A 14052-nucleotide genomic window follows, 5' to 3' on the forward strand; every position below is an offset into this window, starting at 1 on the left:
CAGAGAGAAGCAACATGATCAGGCCAGGGTGGTATTCTCAGTCCTTGCTTGGCTTTTAATTGCAGGAGTGGAGATGGAGGGGAAAGGACTACCGTAACAACTTGAGCACATTGTATTAGACAGTCAGTTGCTCACTAGAATGTGAACTCCTTGAGGGGAATGACTATCATCTAGTTCTTTGCTGTTCCCCCAGCTGCTGCTGCTGCCTGCTGCTGTCGCTTCAGTTGTGTCCGACTCTGTGCGACCCCAGAGACGGCAGCCCACCAGGCTCCCCCGTCCCTGGGATTCTCCAGGCAAGGACACTGGAGTGGGTTTGCCATTTCCTTCTCCAGTGCATAAAAGTGAAAAGTGAAAGTGAAGTCGATCAGTCGTGTCCGACCCTCAGCGACCCCATGGACTGCAGCCCACCAGGCTCCTCTGTCCATGGGATTTTCCAGGCAAGAGTACTGGAGTAGGTTGTCATTGCCTTCTCTCCAGCACCCAGTGCTAATTACATGTTAATTATGTGTTAACACACATTAACTAAAGAATGAGACCTGGGACTTCCCTGGTGGTCCTAGTGGTTAAGACTCCAACAACAAGATTGAAGATCCCACGTTCTGCAGCTAAGACCTGACTCAGCCAAATAAATATTTAAAAAATAATAACGACAGTGTAAGAGGGTTCCCTTTTCTCCACATCTTCTCCAGCATTTATTATTTGTAGACTTTTGGATCGCAGCCATTCTGACTGGTGTGAAATGGTACCTCATAGTGGTTTTGATTTGCATTTCTCTGATAATGAGTGATGTTGAGCATCTTTTCATGTGTTTGTTAGCCATCTGTATGTCTTCTTTGGAGAAATGTCTATTTAGTTCTTTGGCCCATTTTTTAATTGGGTCATTTATTTTTCTGAGTTGAGCTGTAGGAGTTGCTTGTATATTTTTGAGATTAGTTGTTTGTCAGTTGCTTCATTTGCTATTATTTTCTCCCATTCTGAAGGCTGTCCTTTCACCTTGCTAATAGTTTCCTTTGATGTGCAGAAGCTTTTAAGGTTAATTAGGTCCCATTTGTTTATTTTTGCTTTTACTTCCAATATTCTGAGAGGTGGGTCATAGAGGATCCTGCTGTGATGTATGTCAGAGAGTGTTTTGCCTATATGCAAACTAGTACAGCCACTATGGAGAACAGTGTGGAGATTCCTTAAAAAACTGGAAATAGAACTGCCTTATGATCCAGCAACCCCACTGCTGGGCATACACACTGAGGAAACCAGAAGGGAAAGAGACACGTGTACCCCAGTGTTCATCACAGCACTGTTTATAATAGCCAGGACATGGAAGCAACCTAGATGTCCATCAGCAGATGAATGGATAAGAAAGCTATGGTACATATACACAATGGAGTATTACTCAGCCATTAAAAAGAATACATTTGAATCAGTTCTAATGAGGTGGATGAAACTGGAGCCTATTATACAGAGTGAAGTAAGCCAGAAAGACAAACACCAATACGGTATACTAACACATATATATGGAATTTAGAAAGAGGGTAACAATAACCCTGTGTACGAGACAGCAAAAGAGACACTGATGTATAGAACAGTCTTATGGACTCTGTGGGAGAGGGAGAGGGTGGGAAGATTTGAGAGAATGGCATTGAAACATGTAAAATATCATGTATGAAATGAGTTGCCAGTCCAGGTTCGATGCACGATACTGGATGCTTGGGGCTAGTGCACTGGGACGACCCAGAGGGATGGTATAGGGAGGGAGGAGGGAGGAGGGTTCAGGATGGGGAACAGATGTATACTTGTGGTGGATTCATTTTGATATTTGGCAAAACTAATACAATTATGTAAAGTTTAAAAATAAAATAAAATAAAATAAAAATAACAAGTCCCAGTTTAGGATCATCTGCTTCAGAATCAGTCATTGAAACAATGGATGTCCTTCCCTATTGCACGATTGCTCTTTCTACTCTGTCCAGAGTAGTTCTACTAATGTTCTCTTGTCCTTTTCATTAATCCAGTCTTCATAACCACCCTCCAAAGTGCTCCATGATGAAACACTTTCAAGGTAGTTAGCAGGATGAAAGCATTCATTCATTCATTCACCAAGTTTTTACTGATGAATAATCAATAGACCCTGAAGAAACAACATTCTAATAGGTAATACATACAATAAACAAATGAACACACAATAAATATATAACTATAAATATTGAGAAGTTCTGTGAAAGAAAAGAATGCAATATGCTGTAAGGATGACTAACAGGAAACACTAACAGACTGGAGAATCAGGGAAGGCATCTCTGAGGAAGCAACATTCCAGCAGATTTGCAAACTGTTCGAGAGTTTGTCAGTTGAAGAGGGGCAGAGAAGAGCTTTCTAGGCAGAAGAAATAGCTCCTGTGAGTGTTCAGAGTTAGGAAGAACAATGGTGCTTTTTAACTGAAAGAAGGGCAGTAGAGCTGGAACACAGTAACACATGGTGGAGTGGCTAATGAGGAGGACAGGGGCAGTTCAGGCAGGGCTTTGCAGGAGACAGGAAGGAGCTTGGTTTCTTCCTAAATGTGGTGGGAAGCCAGTGGAAGGTCTGCGAGAGGAGCGGGGCAAGGGAATGGCGTAATCTGATTGGTGCAGCTGCTGTGTAAACCAACATCGTAGCAAGGCAGGATGGGAAGCAGGGGCTCCCATGGGAGGTTCCTAGTGCACCCTGGTGGGGTAGTGAAGATGGGGAGAAATAGAGGATTTGGGATGTTTTTGCTAGAAAAAGACTAGTCTTTTCCCCCACTCTGACCCTCTCTCTACTCTGAGAATGAGAAATGGTGTAAAGCTCCATGTTAGAACACAGGGATACATGAACATAAGGCTAGAAATACTCTAGGATGGGGGTAGGGATTGTCTTCAGCACACAAGAGCACAGCATGGGGTGACAGCTTTGCTTCAACCATTTCAGTTGGAAAGAAACTAGCATCTTAGGTGAAATCAGTGACAGATCCTTTTTTTCCCCAATTAATTTTTAATTGAAGGATAATTGTTTTACAGTATTCTGTTGGTTTCTACCAAACATCAACATGAATCAGCCATAGGTTTACTGGGTTTATTACCTTATTTTCATTTTTTATTGATGTATAATTTTATTCATTTAAAGACATAGACCTTAAGTGTGCAGTCTTATGACCTTTGAAAAATGTAAATATCCTTGTTACTATTACCCAAGTAACCCCTGAAAATCCCCTTGTGCCTCCTTCAGGGCATACCACCTCATAAATAGGTACTCACTGTCCTGAATCATATCACCATCAATTATTTCTGTCTGTTCTTTGTGTGCTGTGTCCAACTCTTTGCGACCCTATGGACTGTAGCCCCTCAGGCTTCTCTGTCCATGGGATTCTCCAGGCAAGAATACTGGAGTGGGTCGCCATTTCCTTTTCCAAGGGAGCTTCCCAACCCAGGGATCAAACCCAGGTATCCAGAATTGCAGGCAGATTCTTTACCATCTGAGCGACCAACTGTGGATTGCTATTTCCTTCTTCAGGGGATCTTCCTGACCCAGGGGTCGAAGCCACTTCTCTTATGTCTCCTGCATTGGCAGGTGGGTTCTTTACCACTAGTGCCACCTGGGAAGCTTTATGTAAATGGAGTCACACTGTATATATTTTTTTGTGTCTAGCCTGTTTCACTCATCACAATGTTGTGGAGAGTCATTCTTTCTGTTGCTGAACAGTGTTCCATCACATGAATGTGCTACAATTTGTCACCCATCATCATGTGAATGAAACTTTGAGTGATTTCTCATTAGTTAACTTTCAGCCTGTCTCCAGTTTCATTAGTAGACCAAGATCCAGCTTCAATTCACTATCTTATCATTTCCTACTTCAAATTCCACATCTTATTACCCTTCTATGTATCAATTCCTTTCCATAAAATCTTTTAACCTTTTCTATGGGAATCCTCTTCTGTTTTTATCCCAAGCAGTTACATTTTCCAGGAAGCCTCATATTCTCATTCCAGTTGTGTCTATCCCTAGAAAACAGATGATAAAAGCCAACTAGAGTCTTATTTAGGATATCTTTCCTCCTGGAATGATGATTCCTAGATGTGATTGATAGTAATCCAGGTAGGCAGCGAGGGCTGTGTCTCATTTGCAATTTTAATTTCATATAGGTATTTTTCAAAACTGGTAAAATGAATTTTTAAAAGTTACATTTTCCAAAATAAAAAATAGAGAGAAAAGTGACATTGTTGTGCATTTTTGAAAATCTCTTTAACGTCTGGTAGTGCCTCCAAGCTGGCTTAGTGGTAAAGAATTTGCCGGCCAATGCAGGGGACTCAGGTTCGATCCCTGAGTTAGGAAGATCCCCTGGAGAAGGAAATGACAATCAACTCCAGTATTCTTGCCTGGGAAATCCCATGGACAGAGGAGCCTGGCAGGCTATGGTCCATGGAGTAACAAAGAGTCGTACGTGACTTAGTAACTAAACAACAATAATAATAAAAGACAACTAGATTCTCATATCTGTTTCTGTGTTCAGTCAGTTGTTTTGGTTACATTATGGGAAAATACTCAGAATTTATATCAACACAAAGTTGGGGAAAAGAGGAAGATTTTAATAACTTTCTCAGATAATTCTGAATATTCTTTGATACTACATCATATGCCAAGTGTTCTGATAGCTCTGGGAACTTTGGAAGATTGGAGTGGTGGGCCTGGTATAATCCAATTGTGGAGGCATTGAAGGAGCTCTATACCTTCCTATAGATGTTAGTCCAGGGTTTTCAACCTTGCTTCTCTTGATATTTTGCACTGGATCATTCTTTGTTGTGTGTGGGCAGGAGGCATACTGTGCCTTGTAGGATGTTTAGCCGCATCCCTGACCTTAACCCACTAGATAGCACCTCCCCAACCCATGCCAACAAAAGATGTCTCCAGACAGTGCCAGATATCATCTGGTGGGGCAAAGTCATCCCTGATTAAGAGCCACTGAACAGACATTCTGGAAAGACCCTTTTGGCTGGACTGAACAATTCAGGATGAAAGTTGTGTGAGGAATATGGATGTGTAGGTAACTTTACTTAAATTGAAAATACAAATGACAACAACAGCTATCATTTACTAAGCCTTATTAGGCACTTTGTAAACACGAGCTAATTTCATCCTCACATCAAGACTAGGAGGTAGATATTAATATTCCCGTCTTACCGATGAGGATATGAAAACACAGAAAAGTTAAGTCACATGCCTAATAGAATAGCAGAACTGGGATCAGTATCTTCATTTAATTGATGCCTAAGCTCTGCTCTATGCACCGTAGTATAAGTTTTGTTAGAAATGTAGTGTCTTCTGCAGGGTATTAATATCTGGTGCACATTGTATAATCCTGTCTGATGACCTTATTGGGATCAAAGAATCATGCATGATTTTATATGGAAAATAGAATAGGGGGTGACTTCTTGACCTAGTACCTGAAATAGCTTTGGATAAAAATAACTGAAGCATTACTTTGATGGATTACAGAAACTTCTAAGGTAAGATCAAAGAGACATGTATAAGGCCTCGAGGCACCAAATCACCTCATCTCATTGGTTCTAGAAGCCATGGCAATAATGAATCAAGTAGGCTTGTGAAGGTGCTGGCAGGACTCTTTCTGATACCTTTGATTATCTCCCTCAAGGGGGACCAGTACCACCTCTGACTGACCCCAGGCCTGGCTGTTAAGTCCTTTGCTTTAGTTGAGAGGAATTATGTTTGGGGGAATGTAGACTATGCACTCTAACCTCTAACTCAGTGTTCTCCCAAGTGCCCATAACAACCCTTCAGGGGTCAGGAAATCAATTTAGTGGATCCTGAGCAACATTAGAAAACAAGCAGAGGAGACCCAAACAGCAAGTATCACAAGGCCTCACACATTATAAGGAAGACTGGTGACAGAATTTGCAAAGCAAAATGGCAATGTGGGAGTTCTTGATCAAAAAGTAGGAAAAAAATGTGGTTAAAGGTATTCAAATAGAAATTTTTTTCCTTTTTTCACTTATTTTAGTATTTTTCCGTTTGCTACTGATTATCATCCTAAATCAAAAACTGTTTTTCATTATTAACATGAATTTTACCTTCCATCTTTATGTCTTGCAAGACCTTTGTGTCTTCAATGTCTTAAAATGCAAATGTCAATACTCTGTAATGACCTATTTATTAAAGTTTAGTTATATACATATACATTTATAACTGACTCACTGTGCTGTACAGCAGAAGCTCCCACAACATTTTAAATCAACTATACTCCAATCAATATTAAAGAATAAAATAAACACAAATGTAAGAGCATCTAACTTACATGCAAAATCACCAAAATCATGTCATTCTTCAGCTCATACAAGCATGTATATTATGTATGTTGTTCTTACCAGAACAGTGGGCATGCTGCACAAAAGTAATTCAACCGTATTTTATTTCACTGCTTCACACACAAGACTTCTACCCACACTCTCCTTTTAGCTGACTGATGAGTAAAGGACGATGAGAGGAAACGGCTTGGCTTATTGTCCCCTTTCCTTCTCTGTCATCGTTTTCAGCACAAGAGGTTAGCTAATACAGGGAAGTAACACAATAGGAGGTGATACGATTCCCTGGCCTTCATGTTTCTCAGACCCTATTGCATTCTTTCTGCACTGGAAACAAGTTCTGGTTGGAGAGGCAAGGAGGACGTCTTTGGTTTGTTACCACCACTGCTCCCCCGCCCCGGCCCAGCCTCCCTCAGAACACTGACCTTGGCCTTCCTTTCAGTCTTGCTGAACTCCCACACAATGTGGGCCCAGGCAATTCCTGGCTCACGGGGCATCATGAACACTGTGTGCCAATGGGGCAGCAAGAGATAGCAGCATATACATGCACTACCCGGAGGGCATCTGCTCACAGTCACGCTCCACTGTTCTGTCTGACTTCACTTGCAAAGCACAAGTTCAAACACACACAGTGACAGCAGAATATAAAACTAAGTGTGGGCCCAAGTACAGAGCCCTGTGCTGCTTGAGAGGCCACATGCCTAGGTAGCCAGCCCTGATTATAAGGTATTGTCTGTGCCTTGAAAACAAAAACAAACTTATGGTGACCAAAGGGGGAAGGGCCTTGGGGGGGACAGATTAGGAGTGTGAGAGTAACATATACACACTGCATGTGTGAATGCTAAGTCACTTCAGTCATGTCCGACTCTTTGCAACCCTATGGACTGTAGCCTGCCAGGCTCCTCTGTCTGTGGGATTCTCCAGACAAGAATACTGGAGTTGGCAGCCATTCCCTTCTCCAGGGGATCTTCCTGAACCAGGGATTGAATCCTCATCTTACATCCCCTGCATTGGCAGGTGGGCTGTTTACCACTAGTGCCACCTAGGAAGCCCCCAACATATACATACTGCTATATATAAAATAGATAATCAACAAAGACCTACTGTATAGCGCATGGAACCACACTCAGTATTTTGTAATAATCTATAAGGGAAAATAATTTAATAAAGAATGGTGGTGGTTTAGTAGTTAACTCGTGTCTGACTCTTGCAATCCCATGGACTGTAGCCTGCCAGGCTCTTCTGTCCATGGGATTCTCCAAGAAAGAATACTGGAGTGGGTTGCCATTTCCTTCTCCAGGGGATTTTCCAGACCCAGGAATCGAACCTGGGTCTCCTGCATAGCAGGCAGATTCTTTACTGACTGAGCTATGAGGGAAGATTGAAAAAGTGTGTGTGTGTGTGTGTGTGTGTGTGTGTGTCTGTGTGTGTGTGTGTGTGTGTGTGTGTGTGTATAACTGAATCAATATGTTGTACACTTGAAACTGTTAATAACATGACATTCTAAATGGACTACACTTCAGTTTTTTAAAGTGGAAAAAAGAAGGTATTATCTTTGGACATTTTGTTTCAGGTGTGTGAATGAGTTTGTCCTATGTGTGTCCTGGAATTGTAATCAAACTTTGAGAGGCCCTGCTTCTCCCCTCTCCCTCCTCTACTAGGGGCTGGAGCTTTTTCTGGGAGGAATAAAGTTATTTTAGAATAGAAGTGAAGCCAGCTTTTCAGTGTGGAGTAAGTTATCTCCATGTTATCCCTTAACCCCTGCATCTCCTGGGCAGTTATGACATGAAAGGCCAGGATCACCTCCTGTTACGAGCAGGCACCTTCGACTTTGCCCAAAGAGGAAAGCAGTATGGGCCAAGCAGAAAATGGTAGGCCTGGGCTCCAAAAACAATGTAGATGGTGATGCAGCCATGAAATTAAATGACGCTTGATCCTTGGAAGAAAAGCTATGACCAACCTAGATAACAAATTAAAAAGCAGAGACATCACTTTGCCAACAAAGGTCTGTTATAGTCAAAGCTATGGTTTTTCCAGCAATCATATACAGATGTGACAGTTGGACCATAAAGAAGACTGAGCGCTGAAGAATTGATGCTTTCAAACTGTGGTATTGAAGAAGACTCTTGGGAGTCTCTTGGAAAGCAAAGAGATCAAACTAGTCAATTCTAAAGGAAATCAACCCTGATTATTCATTGGAAGGACTGATGCTGAAGCTTTGGCCATCTAATGCAAAGAGCCAACTCATTGGAAAAGGCGCTGATGCTGGGAAAGATCAGAGGCAAAAAGAGAAGGGGGCAGCAGAGAATGAGATGGTTAGATAGTATCACTGACTCAATGGACATGAATTTGAGCAAACTCTGGTAGCTAGTGAAGGACAGAGGAGCCTGGCATGCTGTTGTCCATAGGGTCAGAAAGAGTAGGACGTGACTTAGCAGCTGAACAACAGCACAACCTTAGTTCTGCTGAGGCCTACTTTTGGCCTAAATTCCTTTAATCTCAACGGACAAAACTGCCCTTTTCACCTCACACATAATGCAGGTCAGTTTAGAAGAATACATAACTATTCAGTAATTCAGTACTGAGTAGGCTCTTTCCTGGACCCTTTGCTGATTATATTCTTCCTACTCTTAGGAATCTGTGGGAATTGGGCAGCAAGATGAACTTCAGGGATACATAGAACTTTAACCATACCTGCCTTTTCCAATCTTAACATAATTGACCTTGGCATAAATTTTACTTTTTATTGTAAAAGTTCTACAAGCTCTGTAGAGAATTGAGAAGATACAGAAAATTATACAGAAGAAAATAAAAATTGCTTATCACCTGTCATTTCATCATAACTGCTATTAACCTATTTTTATATTTTCTGCCAGTCATTTTTCTATGAGCATAAACTGCAATAAAGCACAATGGACTATTTTGTGTATAGAAGTTGAAATCTGTTTTTTTTTCACTTCAGCCAGTTCAGTCACTCAGTCATGTCCAACTCTTTGTGACCCAAGGACTTCAGCATGCTACATTTCCCTGTCTATCACCAACTTCCAGAGCTTGCTCAAACTCATGTCCATTGAGTCAGTGATGCCATCCAACCATCTCATCCTCTGTTGTCGCCTTCTCCTCCTGCCTTCAATCTTTCCCAGCAGCAGGGTCTTTTCCAATGAGTCAGTTCTTGGCATCAGGTGGCCAAAGTATTAGAGTTTCAGTACCAATCGTTCCAGTGAATATTCAGGACTGATTTCCTTTATGGTGGACTGGTTGGATCTCCTTGCATTCCAAGGGACTCTGAAGAGTCTTCTCCAACATCACAGTTTGAAAGCATCAATTCTTCAGCACTCAGCTTTCTTTACGGTCCAACACTCACATCCATACATGACTACTGGAAAAACCATAGCTTTGACTTTACAGATCTTTGTCAGCGAAGTAATTTCTCTGCTTTTTAATATGCTGTCTAAGCTGGTCATAGATTTTCTTCCAAGGAACAAGTGTCTTAATTTCATGGCTGCAGTCACCATTTGCAGTGATTTTGGAGCCTAAGAAAATAAAATCTGTCACTGTTTCCATTATTTCCCCATCTATTTGCCATGAAGTGATGGGACCAAATGCCATGTTCTTCGTTTTTTGAATGCTGAGTTTTAAGCTAACTTTTTCACTCTCCTCTTTCACTCTCATCAAGAGGCTCTTTAGTTCTTCTTCGCTTTCTGCCATAAGGGTGGTGTCATATGCATATCTGAGGTGATTGATATTTCTCCCAGCAATCTTGAATCCAGTTTGTGCTTCATCCAGCCTGGCATTTCTCATGATGTACTCTGCATATAGGTTAAATAAGCTAGGTGACCATAAACACCCTTGACGTATCCCTTCCCCAATTTGGAACCAGTCTGTTGTTCCATGTATGGTTCTAACTGTAACTTCCTGACCTGCATGCAGATTTCTCAGGAGGCAGGTAAGGTGGTCTGGTATTCCCATCTCTTTAAGAATTTTCCACAGTTTGTTGTGATCTACACAGTCAAAGGCTTTAGTGTAGTCAATGAAGTGGAAGTAGATGTTTTTCTGGAACTCTCTTGCTTTTTCAGTGATCCAGTGGATGTTGGCATTTTGACCTCTGGTTCCCCTGCCTTTTCTAAATCCAGCTTGAACATCTGGAAGTTCTCGGTTCATGTGCTGTTGAAGCCTAGCTTGGAGAATTTTGAGTATTACTTTGCTAGCGTGTGAGATGAGTGCAATTGTGTGGTAGTTTGAATGTTCTTTGGCATTGCCTTTCTTTGGGATTGAAATGAAGACTGACCTTTTCCAGTCCTGTGGGCCACAGTTGAGTTTTCCAAATTTGCTAGCATATTGAGTTTTTTCACTTAATATTATGAGATTCAGTCTCTCTCTCTCTTATTGCTGCACACGTAGCAAAAATATCCCCCTCTCTCTCCTGCTATCATCTATAAAGACACTTTTCTTCAGATGAATTAAGGTCATTGATTCAGTTAAAGTTTAAGCAGATTGCTTTATAACTAGGAAGAATTTTTTTCCACCTGTTAGTTTCCCTGTCAGAGGAGATCCTTACACCAAATTTCATCAAAGGTGAGGATTCTCCCTTGGAGCTACAATCAGATTTCTACACTAGTTCAACTTTTTGTCAAAAGAACATATCTTTTTATGTTATTTTCACATATTTTTTGATATTGATTTCTAACATAATTCCATAGTGATAAGAGAACAGACTATATAATTTCAATACCTTTAGACCATGAAATTTTTGTAGCTTGTTTTATGTGTCTGGATATGTTCCAGTGTCTCTGGTTTATAATCTATGGGAACTTGAATAGAATTTGTATCCTGTTGCTGTGTGAAAATTATATAAATCTTAGTTATGTTGAATTGGTTCATAGTGCTTTTCAGGTCTACTATATCCCTCTACTTCCCTGTCTACTCATTCTATTAAGTTTTGAGAGTTTGATATTAAAACTTCCCCTAAAAATCTTAATTTATCTATTTTAAAATAATTGCAATATATACTGGAACCATATGTAACTTTGTTCTGTATTTTCCAAGTCTCTTGTAAATGTGTTATCAAGCTTTCATAATTTAAAAAATTAAAATTAAAAAAGAATATATCCCTTTATGACAACTTTATAAACACCAAAACGGTTTTTTTAAATTAATTTACTTATTTTATTTGGAGGCTAATTACTTTACAATATTGTAGTGGTTTTTGCCAAACATTGACATGAATCAGCCACGGGAGCACATGTGTTTGCCATCCAGAACCCTCCATCCCATCTCTCTCCCCATCCCATCCCCCAGGATCATCCCAGTGCACCAGCCCTGAGCACCCTGTGTCATACATTGAACCTGGACTGGTAATCTGCTTCACATATGATAATATACACATTTCAACGCTACCCTCTCAAATCATCTCACCCTCACCTTCTCGCACAGAGTCCAAAAGACTGTTCTTTACACCTGTGTCTCTTTTGCTGTCTTGCATATAGGGTCATTGTTACCATCTTTCTAAATTCCATATATATGCGCTAGTATACTGTATTGGTGTTTTTCTTTCTGACTTACTTCACTCTGTATAACAGGCACCAGTTTCATCCACCTCATTAGAACTGATTCAAATGCATTCTTTTTAATGGCTGCATAATATTCCATTGTGTATATGTACCACAGCTTTCTTATTCATTCGTCTGCTGATGGACATCTAAGTTGCTTCCATGTCCTGGCTATTGTAAACAGTGCTGCGATGAACATTGGGGTACACGTATCTCTTTCAATTCTGGTTTCCTCGGTGTGTATGCCCAGCAGTGGGATTGCTGGGTCATAAGGCAGTTCTATTTCCAGTTTTTTAAGGAATTTCCACACTGTTCTCCATAGTGGCTGTACTAGTGTGCATTCCCACCAACAGTGTAAGAGGGTTCCTTTTCCTCTGCACCCTCTCCAGCATTTATTGTTTGTAGACTTTTTGATAGCAGCCATTCTGACTGGTGTGAGATGGTTTTATGGTTTTGATTTGCATTTCTCTGATAATGAGGGATGTTGAGCATCTTTTCATGTGTTTGTTAGCCATATGTATGTCCGTAAACTTCCTGATGTTCAAGCTGGTTTTAGAAAAGGCATAGGAGCCAGAGATCAAATTGCCAACATCGGCTGGATCATGGAAAAAGCAAGAGAGTTCCAGAAAAGCATCTATTTCTGCTTTATTGACTATGCCAAAGCCTTTGACTGTGTGGATCACAATAAACTGTGGAAAATTCTGAAAGAGATGGGAATACCAGACCACCTGACCTGCCTCTTGAGAAATGTGTATGCAGGTCAGGAAGCAACAGTTAGAACTGGACATGGAACAACAGACTGGTTCCAAATAGGAAAAGGAGTTCATCAAGGCTGTATATTGTCACCCTGTTTATTTAACTTCTATGCAGAGTACATCATGAGAAATGCTGGACTGGAAGAAACACAAGCTGGAATCAAGATTGCCGGGAGAAATCTCAATAACCTCAGATATGCAGATGACACCACCCTTATGGCAGAAAGTGAAGAGGAACTAAAAAGCCTCTTGATGAAAGTGAAAGAGGAGAGTGAAAAAGTTGGCTTAAAGCTCAACATTCAGAAAATGAAGATCATGGCATCTGGTCCCATCACTTCATGGGAAATAGGTGGGGAAACAGTGGAAACAGTGTCAGACGTTACTTTTCTGGGCCCCAAAATCACTACAGATGGTGACTGCAGCCATGAAACTAAGATGCTTACTCCTTGCAAGGAAAGTTATGACCAACCTAGATAGCATATTCAAAAGCAGAGACATTACTTTGCCAACAAAGGTCTGTCTAGTCAAGGCTATGGTTTTTCCTGTGGTCGTGTATGGATGTGAGAGTTGGACTGTGAAGAAGGCTGAGCAGCAAAGAATTGATGCTTTTGAACTGTGGTGTTGGAGAAGACTCTTGAGAGTCCCTTGGACTGCAAGCAGATCCAACCAGTCCATTCTGAAGGAGATCAGTCCTAGGATTTCTTTGGAAGGAATGATGCTAAAGCTGAAACTCCAGTACTTTGGCCACCTCATGTGAAGAGTTGACTCATTGGAAAAGACTCTGATGCTGGGAGGGATTGGGGGCAAGAGGAGAAGGGGACGACAGAGGATGAGATGGCTGGATGGCGTCACTGACTCGATGGATGTGAGTCTCAGTGAACTCCAGGAGTTGGTGATGGTCAGGGAGGCCTGGCATGCTGTGATTCATGGGGTCACAAAGAGTTGGACACGACTGAGCAACTGATCTGATCTGATCTGATGTCTTCTTTGGAGAAATGTCTGTTTAGTTCTTTGGCCCATTTTTTGATTGGGTGGTTTGTTTTTCTGGAATTGAGCTTCAGGAGCTGCTTGTATATATATATATATATATATATATATATATATATTTTTTTTTTTTTTAAAGATTTTGGCGTGGCGGCGCCGTCCAGCCGGTCCTGGCCGAGTGTCGCCGGCGGCAGCAGCTGGAGGAGGAAGAGAAGAAGGCCGAGGCCCTGGGGCCAGTGCGAGAGGCTGTCCGCTGCTCCTGCTTGTATATTTTTGAGATTAATTCTTTGTCAGTTGCCTCTTTTGCTATTATTTTCTCCCATTCTGAAGGCTGTCTTTTCACCTTGCTTATCGTTTCCTTCATTGTGCAAAAGCTTTTAAGTTTAATTAGGTCCCATTTGTTTATTTTTGCTTTTATTTCCATTACCCTGGGAGGTGGGT

The sequence above is a fragment of the Bos mutus genome, chromosome X (assembly GCF_027580195.1).
Source record: "Bos mutus isolate GX-2022 chromosome X, NWIPB_WYAK_1.1, whole genome shotgun sequence".
Classification (NCBI taxonomy): domain Eukaryota; kingdom Metazoa; phylum Chordata; class Mammalia; order Artiodactyla; family Bovidae; genus Bos; species Bos mutus.